The 13,688-nt window shown below is 36.5% G+C and overlaps 1 long non-coding RNA gene across 3 annotated transcripts; it reads left to right on the plus strand.

Annotated features, from left to right (window-relative positions):
* Positions 1-3,327: 3,327 nt before the first annotated feature.
* Positions 3,328-12,541, plus strand: LOC311080630. 3 transcript variants are annotated; one of them, XR_014605656.1, is made up of 5 exons: positions 3,328-3,761; positions 3,942-4,008; positions 9,842-9,941; positions 10,096-10,132; positions 10,206-12,541. It is a non-coding gene; the product is annotated as an uncharacterized lncRNA (long non-coding RNA). The 3 variants fall into 3 exon arrangements; XR_014605655.1 differs by having other exon boundaries at positions 10,096-12,541; XR_014605657.1 differs by lacking the exon at positions 10,096-10,132.
* The last annotated feature ends 1,147 nt before the right edge of the window (positions 12,542-13,688 follow it).

A 13,688-nucleotide genomic window follows, 5' to 3' on the forward strand; every position in this document is an offset into this window, starting at 1 on the left:
CATCGTTTAGAGTTTCTTTTATATAAAACAAAGCATAGAGGCTTGTGCTTTCATCCCAAAAAAATGACACAACTTTACATGAAAGACCAGTTAGTGAGGTGATTAATGGCAGGTCTTTGACAAACAGAACTGCAGCACAAGTGTGGGTTCAAATCCCACAAATGCAAAGTTTTCTTTTTAACTTTATACACATTTACTTCTACAAGAAGAAGCAAACACTCAGCAATTCAGTGGTGCAAAGGATAATTGTTTGACTTCCAACGTGAACGTCCTGGTTCAAAATCCTGCAACTTTTAAACTCATGATAAACATTGTATCCAACAAAGGACCCAAAAATACAACACTGAACGTGAAAGCCATGATGGCGCTAGTGGCTAAACACACATTAGTTGCGGATAAGGCTGGGACAGAGGTGTGGGTTCAAATCCCTACCCAACAAAAAGACTTGGTTGGCAACCAAAAGAAGCCTGGAAGGCTGAATACCTGGGGTGGTAAAGCAAGAAGGCAGTGGGAAACTGAGGCTCAAGCCAAAACAAGTTTTTTTTTTTTTTTTTTTTTTTTTTTGTAAAACTAAAACATACTAAAAACTGCAGAGATTTTAACCCAAACCCCCAGAGTGGATGAGCTCTCATACCATGAGCTTTAACCACAACACCATTTCCATCTCACAAAGACACTACAATTTTTGCAAATGATACTAAATTTATACACTCACGCAAGCCAAAAATAAATGGATAAAAACACTATATTATATCAAAAAATAAAAAAGCATGTAAAAATTAATACTTAGTCATAGATGAAAGCAGGAAAATCATGAAGCAGAAGGAGAACATCAGAGCTTCCCACAACACCTAATGACTCTATTAACAAAACATGAATACAGTAGACTGTTACTTACAGTTACACTATGCAACACTACAACATCAACAAGGAAAAACACAATTGCATATTATTCTACTTTATACTAGCAATATGAGCCAGTGATTCTCATCAAACTTTTACGGTAACGCGCAACATCTACAGATTCATGTTCTACTAAACCGAGTTCAGCAATGTAAACGAAGGCTGTGATAAACCTTCATAAAAGTTCTGATTGCCTTCATATCACTAAAAATAACACAAATGTGTACAACCCAGCTATAAAACTCTTTATAGCCATACTATACATAACATGTCTTTAATAGAAAAGCTAGAACTGCACAAACATAGACAGACACTGTGTATAGTAAATCAATCATTTGTGTTATGACAGCACGTCTATGATTCAGCCAAGTAATCACTTATCACAATTTAATTCCTGAGTGATTCAGTGTTTTGAACGAAGCGGCTGAATGAATCATTCAATGTCTCACTCATAATGAGTCACTGACGCCACCTACTGACGTAATTGTGTAAACTGCAGTCACTGAAAACGAGGAAATACAGACAATCAAAGTGATACAAACAATGACAACTCAATGGAAAGACAAGAAGTGATTTATTGACATAATTTTGCGGAGATACGACGCATTTTGATCTCAGCAAATGCAATCTGCACTGCACCATTGTTGTGCCGTGCGTCTGCCGCAAGGGTGCGACTCTGTTGACAGCAGTTCTGGAAACACTGGCATAGAGTAAAAGGTCGATCTTGAGATTTTGAGGAAATAGATCTGGATAAGACGAAGACGTGTTAAAAAAGACATTTCATCGTACAAATAGGCCTTTTAAGCAGTCTTACTGCTATATAATGCGTGCAAGTGGATAAGCTTTAAGCGTAACGTTAAATATACTTACAGGTGAGTCGATAGATGCTGTTCCACTTTATCAGTGTGTTTGTCATTTGTTTACTTATGTTAATGACATGCTGTTCTAGGCGTTGTTATGGTCTTCTTGTTGGTAACTAGACGTTTCTAGGTATAAGTAAGAACCAGTTTAATTAAATATGACAAATGTCTAAACCTAAAATCATTACAGCCCACTGCACACCCATCAGAGACCGATTCAAAAACGAACGATTCTTATGTGGCGGTTCTTTTTAGTGAATCAGAAACCAGTGCAGTCCGATTCCCGATTCCCTAACGAATCACTCGCATGTCTCTGATCGTTTTAGTGAATACTACAGGCTGTAAATCGTACTTGCGTCTTGCTGACTGGTTGTTTAAAGGGTAACTAATGGCGCTTTTCCACTGCATGGTACGGTACGGCTCGGTTCGGTACGGCACGGCACGCTTAACCCCTGGTCAGAGCCTGACTCCACCCACTGGCAATATTTGAAAAATGCTAGAAAAGTGGGCAGATCCCAGCGGAGATAGAGGGGACGACCCGAGGGCGGGGCTGAGCGCGAGGGCGTGCATTTGAGACCCGCAGTGACGGATTAATTGACAGCTGCTGTCAGACTCTAAACGCCCGTTTCACACATACTCCGTGTGCGGTGCGTGTTGCAGTGCGTATGCAGTGCAGGAGCAGCACGCGCAATAGTGCTTTCACATATGCTGCGTTTGCAGTGCGTAACTGATCCGCTGCTGTAGGCTATACCACAAATACATACTCACAATTTGTATTTCAAATCAAGAAGTTATCAGCAACTTTTATTTTAAAAAAGTTTTTTTGTCAGCATTGCGATTCTCTTTGTACACATATACTCTTTAATAGATGTATTCACGTTTAAACACAATTTAAACAACATATTATTAAATGCATTACTTCTATATAATTCTATATTAAGTTGCTCAAGCAAGTGGTAAAATATTTTACCATGTACTTATATTAAAATCGCATAGCCTACATTTTAAATTAAAACTTAAAATTGACAAAAACAGCCAACTCATACCCTTTCCTTGCATAATTTAAATCTTTATATAATAATTATTGCATGTCACAAAGAACTTGTTTTTCCACCTCCACGAATGAGACGAGTGTTGTTCAGCCTTGTTGAAGTAAATTGTATTTTCCATTGATTTACCCCGGTCTTAACGTCTCAGCATTGCGATTCTCTTTGTACATACACTCTAACATATGCACGTTTAAACACAATTTAAACAATGGCAGCCTATTATTCAATGCATAGCCTACTTCTACTTATATTAAGTTGCTCAAGCAAGTGATACAATTTAACCATGTAGCCTACATATTAAATCGCAAACATTTTAAATTAAAACTTAAAATTGACAAAAACAGCCCACTCGCATGCCTTTTCTTTAAATTTTAATACAATAAATCTGCGTGGGATCTGCGCATATGAATCTGCGTGCATATGGTGACGCAAAAGTGTGTGAAATTCAATGTAGTATGCACTCCAGGCGGCTAGGTGGCAATGTGAAGCCTTCACTGTTTAGCAGACTTGCGTTTTTACCGTTTAGACGGAAACGCGACGGTGGAGCGTTTTTAAGATTTCCACTCTGGAGGGTGGTTTCACTTTTTTGCGTTTTTAAGCCCCAAAAACGCCGTCGCCGTCTAAACGAAAGGCACATCTGATAAAATATTTTTACGTTTTCACCCGCGAGCGTTCTCGTGTAAACAGGGCCTAAAATGGAGACTGACTGGAGTGACGGAAGTAGCTTTGCAACAGAGTGGTCATTTGAGGTCGAGGACTTTTCTCCCCCACCTTCACCTGAAGTGGAGGAGGGCGAATTGTCTGCGGACACAGGACCAGAACCTTATCAATTCGAGCCGCTGGCTCAAATTGCGGTCTTAACTCCCGTATCGCGATCGGCATCCGACGATGCTAGCGAAGCAGCGGCGCAAGGGAGAATGGGGCCAGTGTCTGAGTGGTAAAACCATAGGTAAAACATTAGCATTATGGCTAAATTAGGCTAATGTTCATAGCAAATGCTAACGGAACTATAAAACATTTAAAACCCATGCATTTAGGTTCATTTTGGTGTGATTTAGTGTTAATAATTAAGCGAAAAACAAATATTTCAAGTCTCTCTCTACAAGTACAAATTATTCTGTCTCAACAGGTGCACCTGTGGGCACTGCAGCTCACTGTCCCTGGTAGAGAACGTCTGTTGTAGGGTGATACCCAAGGTAGCTATGACAGTAAAAATATTTATAATGGTACAAAAGATTTGTATTTCAAATAAATGCTGTTCTTTTGTATTTTCTATTAATCAAAAATTAGACAAAAAAAAAATCACAGTTTCCTCAAAAATATTAAGCAGCAGAAGGGTTTTCAACACTGATAGAAAATGTGTCTTGTCAGATAATGCTGCCTTTGTGAGCATTAAAGAAAATCTAAATAAACGTATGACCCTAAACCTTTGAATGGAAAGGTTGAATGACCTTGATTCTCATCACCTTACCACATTTTCCGGCTGTTAATATTGCTTAACCACCCCGTAAAGCCTGATTTGATTTTGTTTTTATGGCTCATATAGTATCATATGGAGAATATGGAGCTCATACTCGAGGAGTTAAAAAAACACCTCAATTTTATTCAGATGTCCAAAGTGAGAAAAAGTATGCAATATGGCGCAGTTGCTGATATTTATATTGCCAAAAACTAAGTTGAAATTCTGATTCTGATTCTTAAATACAGTAAATTAGTGAGATTTTATACCATTATAGAAGACTACTATAAAATGCATATACTGTAAATATCAGTCATCACTCTATATCTCCCTATAATATGTCTTAGTAAGGTGATATTTAAATGCTTAGTTATATGATAGTGTATCAAAGCTCTGATGTTTTCATTGTGGGGGGCAAAACATATTATGCAGTGCAATACAATGATGATTGGGAGATGAACAAATAAACATTTCTCCAAAGCCTGATGTGTCATATTTGATACTCATGTTTCAACATGATTTTTCTAAAAAATAATGTATGGATATTAATCAAGTAAACCTAAAGCTAACCTTGCTTCAGACCAGTAAATGTTAATCTTGAAATATTACTAACAAAATAAATTGTATTCATATGTTATCATTAAAGATTTCTCAGGAAAATTACCACATGTACAAAACCATGAATGACACTAAAATACCTCTTACTTGCTAAACATTATAAACTATCAATCAGACAATGGAAAGTATTTTTTTTTTAAATTACAAAATGTTTTTTTTGTTTTCGGTTGTAAAGCCTGTTAATTAATTAAAAACCTTAGGAAACATATGTTGTTACTGTAAACTCACTGCCTATGGGAATATGTTAGTGCAAACACAAAGTTTAATAGTTAAAAATAAAGCCAGTTAATGTTGCTGAATGAATCACGTTCTTGAATTAATCAGTGTTTTGAATGAATTGAGTAAATGATTCAATGACTCGCTTTTGAAGGCAGTCACTTTAGTTGCTAAATGAATCGGTTGAATGATTCCATGATAAAGTCACTTTTACGCCATCTACTGGATAGACATTAGTGAATTAGCATTATCTAATTTGAAGACAAGAATTGATTGTTGTATAATTTAAAACAAATTACAAATTAAATACAGATCCTTATATGATTAATGACAACAAATGTCTTTTAACTGAAACATGTTATTTAACCCTCATAGGGTCATTGATGTTTCCCTCATTAAAAAACACTGTTCCCTTCATTTCGGTTGCATGAGATTTTTTGACTTTAGTAACATTATCTACCTAAACACAAACAAAAAACTGGGCTTGATTTGGTTGTTCTAAAGGTACGTATAAAAAAAAAAAAAAAAAAAAGTCACACTCTGAGTCTTTGGGTTCCGAACACTCCCCACATTGAAAATTAATAGGAAAGGTGAAAAAAAAAAAAAAAAGCATCAAAAAAAGTTTTTTTTATTTAAATTTTTCAATAAAATCAATAAGTTTCCCCCCAGAAATGAAGGCCTGGTACTAGAGCACAAATGTAATGTGGAATAAACATGCTCTCTCTCTCACACAAACACACACAGAGGTGTGACTGCAACAGACAGCATTTGTATAGAATTTGGCAAACAAAATCAGCCACAAATTTAGATATGAAGGGGTGAGACCTAACACACGCACAAACTCCTGTTCATTTTTGCTTATTGCCATTGGTTTAATTTAAATATTTTTTTAAATAATTTCTTATTCTAAAGTTAGTGATTTTTTTTTACATTTGGTTTAATTTAAATAAATCATTTGTGAATACAATCTGACTCTTTTTTGTGTGTGTGTGGCATTTTAGTTATTTTGGAAAATTATGTGGCATTATTGCAAAAACAGACACTTCAAAACACTTCAACCAACAACAAAAAATTATAACCTTTCACAAAAATACTGATTTTAATGTATTTTATAATGTTTAAATATATATATACAGTACAAGTCAAAAGTTTGGAAACATTACTATTTTTAATGTTTTTGAAAGAAGTTTCTCCTGCTCATCAAGCCTGCATTTATTTGATCAAAAATACAGAAAAAAAAAAGTAATATTGTGATATATTATTACAATTTAAAATAATTGGTTTTCAATTTATTATACTTTAAATTATCATTTATTTCTGTGATGCAAAGCTGAATTTTCAGGATCATTACTCCAGTCTATCACATGATCCTTTAGAAATCATTCTAATATGATAATTCATTATCAAAGTTGGAAACAGCTCTGCTGCTTAATATTTTTTCATAACCTGTGATACTTTTTTAGGATACTTTGATGAATAAAAAGTAAAAAAAAAAAAGAAGAAAAAAGAAGCAAATGTTTTAAAAATAGAAATCTTTTGTAACAACAATATACACTACTGGTCAGTAATTTGGGGTCAGTAATTTTTTTTCTTTCTTTTTTTGAAATAAATCAATACTTTTATTCAGCAAGGATGTGTTAAATTGATAAAAAGTGATAGTAAAGAAGATTTATATTATTAGAAATTTTTTTTTTTTTTTTTGAATAAATGCAGTTCTTTTTAACCTTTTATTCATCAAATATATTAGGCAGCAGAACTGTTTCCAACACTCATAATAAATCAGAATATTAGAATGATTTCTAAAGGATCATGTGATGGACTGGATGTCACATGTGACACTGAAGACTGGAGTAATGATGCTGAAAATTCAGCTTTGCATCAAGATAAGAAAGATAAGATAAGAAAAACCTTTATTTGTCCCACAATGGGGAAATTACAGTTTGCAACAATAAGACAGGACAGAATAGATAAATGTACAGTTAGAAGATCAGTGCACATAAGTCAAGTATAGCACACTATATGGGACATGTGATGTAAATATAAATATACAAATAAAATAGTCCAAAGTCAACAGTGTTCGTTGTACAGTCTGACGGCCGCTGGTAGGAAAGACTGTACAACGAACAGGAATAAATTATCACAGGAATAAATTATTTTTTAAAGTATATTCAAATAGAAAACTATTATTTTAAGTTGTAATAATATTTCACAATATTACTGTTTTTTTTCTGTATTTTTGATCAAATAAACGCAGCCTTGATAAGCATTAGAGACTTCTTTCAAAAATATAAAAAAACGTAATGTTTCCAAGCTTTTGACCTGTACTGTATATATATTCACACAAAAATATATATATAAAAAAGTTGTGACGAGCAGTTAGCCACATCCAGAAAAATAAATGGATCTCTATGTCCCTCCGCTGGATATATATGGTCAAAACGCATTATTTCTAAAACTGTAATTCCTACATGTTTTCTTCTAACCAGCAGATGGCAGAATTCTGCCTCTAACACCTAAATCAATATCCAGAAACAACTCATTAATTTTGATCAACATTCAAGTATTTTTTTATTTATTTTTTTCAGGAAAAATTTAATATGCAAGCTAATTTTGTAGTTGACTGTTTTTGTGGCAAAAAAGTACCACATATCCACCAAAACACAGCATAAATGAATAGTTTAGAAGTAAGTAAAAAATTATATTTCAAACAGACCCCAAAGACCCTGAATGTAAAGGGGAAATGAGGACCGAAAAAGGCTTCATTTTTGCAAACGATGACTACAGAACGGCAGTCTCTCGTGAACGCGTATACGACAGTCAGCGGAAGTTAGAGATTGTGGAGCACTTTTATGATGGATAGATGCACTTTTATGGACTTCAAAACAGAAACAGCCATTCACTGCCATTATAAAGCTTGGAAGAGCCAGGACATTTTTTAATACTTGTTGAGGGTGAGTAAATCATGCGCTAATTTTCATTTTTGGGTGAACTATCCCTTTAACAATTTTAAAGGGTTAGTTCACCCAAAAATGAAAATTCTGTCAGTAATTACTCACCCTCATGTTGTTCCAACCCCGCAAGACTTTCGTTCATCTTCGGAACACAAATTAAGATATTTTTGATGAAATCTGAGAGCTGGCTCACTTCTCCATAGGCTGCTAGGTAATCGATATCTGCCATCCCAGAAAAGTTAGTAAAGACATCGTTAAAATAGTCCAAGTGACTACAGTGGCTCAACCTTAAGTTTATCAAGTGACGAGAATACTTTTTGTGTGCAAAAACAAACAAAAATAACGACTTTATTCAACTATTCAATTTTTTCTGTGTGGGCCTCTGAGTGAGTTCACGTAGTGTAACAGTGCGCGCAGCGCTTCTGTGTTGCACGTCAGAACGTAGGCTCACTATTGGCCAGCATCACACACATGACCAGTGTCGGCCAATAGTGAGCCTACGTTCTGAAGTTGGAACAACATGAGGGTGAGTAATTACCTACAGAATTTTCATTTTTGGGTGAACTAACCCTTTAACATCAAGCGAGTCACACGTAAGTAAAAGTTGCATGACCAATCCGTTCTCTGCTATATGTGTCGACCTAAAACTTTGACTTTCCGCAACTTTTTGAAGTAGCCTGTTAAAATCATTCAGATATCAAAAGCCGTTATGATACGTACGGTACATTTGCGATAATTCCGATATATCGTGAGGCCCAAATACCCATCCTCTGCCTTTGGGGAAAGAATATATATGCAGCCTTTTATTCTAGCTTCTCCCTTATATTTTGGATCTATTGTCATCTTACTCCTCCTCTCACTTCAACTCTCACAAAAAAAAAGAGAACTGGTTATAAAGGCAGCGCTCCCACAGTCAACCTATAAGCAGACAAATCAGTTTCACCTGTCTCCACTCTCACTGCACAAAGACTAAGGACTGGGGCAGAAATGTATGAAAAGATGACATTTTCACCTGCCTTCAATTCATCCAAAGCCAAGTTATAAAAATAAATCAATTTGTAAAAATGGGTAATTTTTTATATATATTACACTTTTTATATTCTTCCTTCAAATCACCTAAGGTCAAATAATTGAAATAAATTAACAAATTAATATATAACCGCTCAAACGTTTCTCTCTAATCTTTCAAATATCATAAGCCACTGGAGCAGAAGTGATATGCATATGTCTGCCAGCATTATGCCACAAGGCAAGAAAAAACTCTCAGCAGATGGGAACATATCACACATCTAAACATATCCGAGAAGGTCTGAAAACGCTATAAACATGCCTTTTGTCCTTATACCACAGGCAAAAAAAAAAAACCAGGGAAAAGCCATCACTTTCAGCAGTTTGAATGAAAAGCCTGACAATACATGAACACATCAGCTCAGTCTAGCCTTGCTGCACAACAGGATGCTCTGCAGTCTCAGAAAACACAGGTGTTATCTCAGTGCAGAAAACCTCAGGCAGTCTGTATTCTTATCAGATTACCCACAATCCTTTGGGCACATGAAGGAATGTTAGGAGACAGAATGGAATGGAGGAGTCCAAATGCCTGAGGAAGTGAGATAATTGTGTATTGTACTTAACATCCACTGTAGCAGCCTGTGCAAACAGACCGAATCAAAATACTGATCGATCCAACATAGCTGAAGCAAGCAAACAGACCTCAAAAACCTTCATTCCTGCATTCCTACAAGTACAATATGGAGTAACATATTTGTTTGTGTCTTTCCTCTACAGAATAAGAGATGTTTGGACCGTTACATCCAGCAAACAGAAGCAGAGCTCTGGGACGTTTGGACAGACATTCACTGTATGACGGACATCAGCTCAGGCACAGGTAATGCTTCTTACATGTTTGCGTGTAAATGTGTAGGTTACCATCATTTTCCTTCTGAAGGGCCAGTCGTTTGGAAGCAAATGATGATGACCTAAGTAGGTGGGGAAGGGACGGCGGGTGAAATTTTTTTTATAGCCATTTTCATTTTTCCCAGACAAAAGCATATTTGACGGACATCCGCTCAGGCACAGGTAATGCTTCTAACATGTCAGTGTGTGTTGTTGGCGTGTAAATGTGTAGGTTACCATTGTTTTCTTTTTGAAGGGCCACGGGGGACGGCGGACGGCGGAGGATTTTTTTTTTTATTACCCATTTTCATTTTTTTCCAGTCAAAAGCATAACCCCTGCTGGACATCGTGCGGGAGCTTAGGGAGGGTGACATGATCACCCACACCTTCTCACTCACACCACAGCATTCATTCATATCGCAGAGATCTGGCTGGGATCGAACCAGCAACCTCTGAAACCGTGAGGCAGCGCTCTTACCTGTGAGCCACAGATCTCTTGTCTATCATGTGAAGGAACTTATATTTCACTACCCACCAAAGCTACTAAACCAGCTAAAGTTACATAGACATGACAGTTTTTGCATTTAGGATGATGTACATCAAACATGCTGAGGTGGGATTTGAACCCACTACTCAATCGCAACCTAGTCCGCAACTAATGTGTGTTTAGCCACTCAGCCATTGTGACTTTCACAGTTGGAGATGACATTTGGGGGCACTTTGTTGGACAGAATGACAACAATTGGCCTTAAGCAAAGGTGAGGTTTGAACCCACAACTTCATCACAACCTTGTCCACAACTATAACATGTGTTTAACCATTGAGCCATTGTGACTTTCACATTGAGAGATGACATATGGGGCTCTTTGTTGTACAGAATTACAACAATTAGACTTAAGCAATAGTGAGATTTGAACCCATCACAACCTTGTTCACTATTAACATGTGTTTAGCCACTGAGCCATCATGGCTTTCACAATGAGAGATGACGTTTTGGGCACTTTGTTAGACATAATGACAGCAATTGGACTTAAGCAATAGTGAGATTTGAACCCATAATTCCATTACAACCTTGTCCACAACTAACATGTTTAACCACTGAGCCATTGTGACGTTCACAATGAGATATGAAGTTTTGGGGCACTTTGTTGGAAATAATGACAAAAATTGGACTTAAGCAAAGGTGGGATTTGAATACAGGACTCCATCACAACCTTGTCCACAACTAACATGTTTAACCACTGAGACATTGAGACATTCACAGTTAGTGATGCCATTTTGATGCTCTTTGTTGGGCATAATGACAACAATTGGCCTTAAGCAAAGGTGAGGTTTGAACCCACAACTTCATCACAACCTTGTCCACAACTATAACGTGTTTAACCATTGAGCCATTGTGACTTTCACATTGAGAGATGACATATGGGGCTCTTTGTTGTACAGAATTACAACAATTAGACTTAAGCAATAGTGAGATTTGAACCCATCACAACCTTGTTCACTATTAACATGTGTTTAGCCACTGAGCCATCATGGCTTTCACAATGAGAGATGACGTTTTGGGCACTTTGTTAGACATAATGACAGCAATTGGACTTAAGCAATAGTGAGATTTGAACCCATAATTCCATTACAACCTTGTTCACTATTAACGAGTGTTTAACCACTGAGACATTCACAGTTAGTGATGCCATTTTGATGCTCTTTGTTGGGCATAATGACAACAATTGGACTTAAGCAAAGGTGAGGTTTGAACCCACAACTCTGTCGTAACCTTGTCCACAACTAATATGTGTTTAGCCACAGAGCCATTGTGATTTTCATATTGAGAAATTAGGTTTTAGGCACTTTGTGTTCAATTGTTGACATAATGACAAGAATTGAACTTAAGCAAAAGTGAAATTTGAACTCAGGACTCCATGTTTAGAACACAACACGTCATCTCCTGAGTCACTGAGACTGGGTAGTTTTATCAGTATTATAGATGGGTGTTATTGATCACTCTGTTTTATGTGATAAAAAAAAAAAAAACAGGCAAGGGAAGACATAAGTAAATCTTTATTTTATTTAATATGCAGATGTGCATTTTAGGAGGTTGTCACTCTGTGCTAGACATGTACTGTACCATATCTGACTAGGATCGGGGTGAATCAGACATGTTATGTTCACTAGAGTGAGTTAAATATGTTGCTGTATATTCTAGGAGCTTTCTATCTGTTGCTTGGCTAGTGATGAGTCATGGGCCGAGAGTCAAGACCTCATATGGTTGTTTCTAGGGGTTTGGAGCAGAAAGTGGGAGATGGAAATGTCTGTGCAACCCAAAGCCTTGAACCAGAGAGGTGACGGTCAGGACTCAGATTACAGACTGTGACCTCTGGGTGTTTGACATCTGACTTAGAGATGAAAAAAAGGAAAGATCACTGCTGATGTCTAGCAGAACCAGACCTATAGCAAAACACATAAAACTTTGCAAAGGCTCAACCTACTATAACATTCATCACATACACAATATACTGTATGCCCTAATGCATAGAAATCAAGCTCGAATGATTATGTGATTATGATTATGTGTTCTTCATTAAATAGCTGTCTGTATTTTCTTTTACTGTAGCCTCTTCAAAGACCAACGTATTTCGACATGTTCCAATTTGGCAGAAATCCATTCCACTGGTTTGCTTTTGAAAAACGAGAGCAGGACTCGAAAACCCTGAATGCTAAAGTGTTCTTCAGAGCACCTGCACGCTCGAATGAGCTTCAGATGCCAATTAGGAAATGGCCTGTGAAATCACTTGATAACAGCAGACTCCAGAGATGGTGGAGTCCAATTCGTTTAAAGCAGAGTATTTGTGGCCACTGGGGCTTGGGGGCAGAAGCTTGCTGATAGTACATTTAAATTATGACTTGACCACAGCAGCCTGAAGTCAACCTTGAAAAACACCATTCAGTGGATGCAAAGTGAAAGAAACTCAAAAGCCCTCTAATAACACAGAAGTATCCGAGTGAACACAGGATAAACTCTCCCTTCATACCTTGTCATTCACAAATAAATAAATAACCATGCTCCACTGGAAAAAAACATACTTCAATTGTCAAAATTCTAGTGAAGTTAAACTGAAATTATGCAGTCTGCATGGCTTTATAACTTTCTGCATGTATGCTTGGTCCAACAAAGCATTGGTTTTGATTTCTGTACTGCATAGCAACAGGTCTGAAAATAGTGTAAAAGAAAAAAAAATTGCACACAGTATGTAAGAAGACAATAGGGTTTTTTTTACATTTATTTTGAGTGATTAGTCTGATTTCTATGGTTGTTGGATTTTCCAGTGCAGATATGAAGTGATTAAAGTGTCTAGATAAGCATTTTTGAAGTGGGAGGTGCATGGAGGAGCAGAGAATGACATGGAAGCCTGTTTCTACCCAGTGTTGTTATTGTTAAAACTAACACTATTAAAAATTGTTTTCAGTAATTAAAATAAATAAATTATATATGTATATATATATATTAGATTAAAAACCTAACTTAAAAAAGTACTAAAATTACTAAAAACTAAAACTGAAAAAAACTATATACATTTTTTTAACTAATAAAAATGCCAAAAGCGCATAACAAAATTACAAAAACTACATCCATCTTCTACCGCTTATCCGGGGCCGGGTCGCGGGGGCAGCAGTCTAAGCAGGGATGCCCAGACTTCCCTCTCCCTAGACACTTCCTCCAGCTCTTCCGGGGGGGCACCGA

The sequence above is a fragment of the Abramis brama genome (assembly GCF_963993115.1).
Source record: "Abramis brama genome assembly, chromosome: 4".
Classification (NCBI taxonomy): Eukaryota; Metazoa; Chordata; class Actinopteri; order Cypriniformes; family Leuciscidae; genus Abramis; species Abramis brama.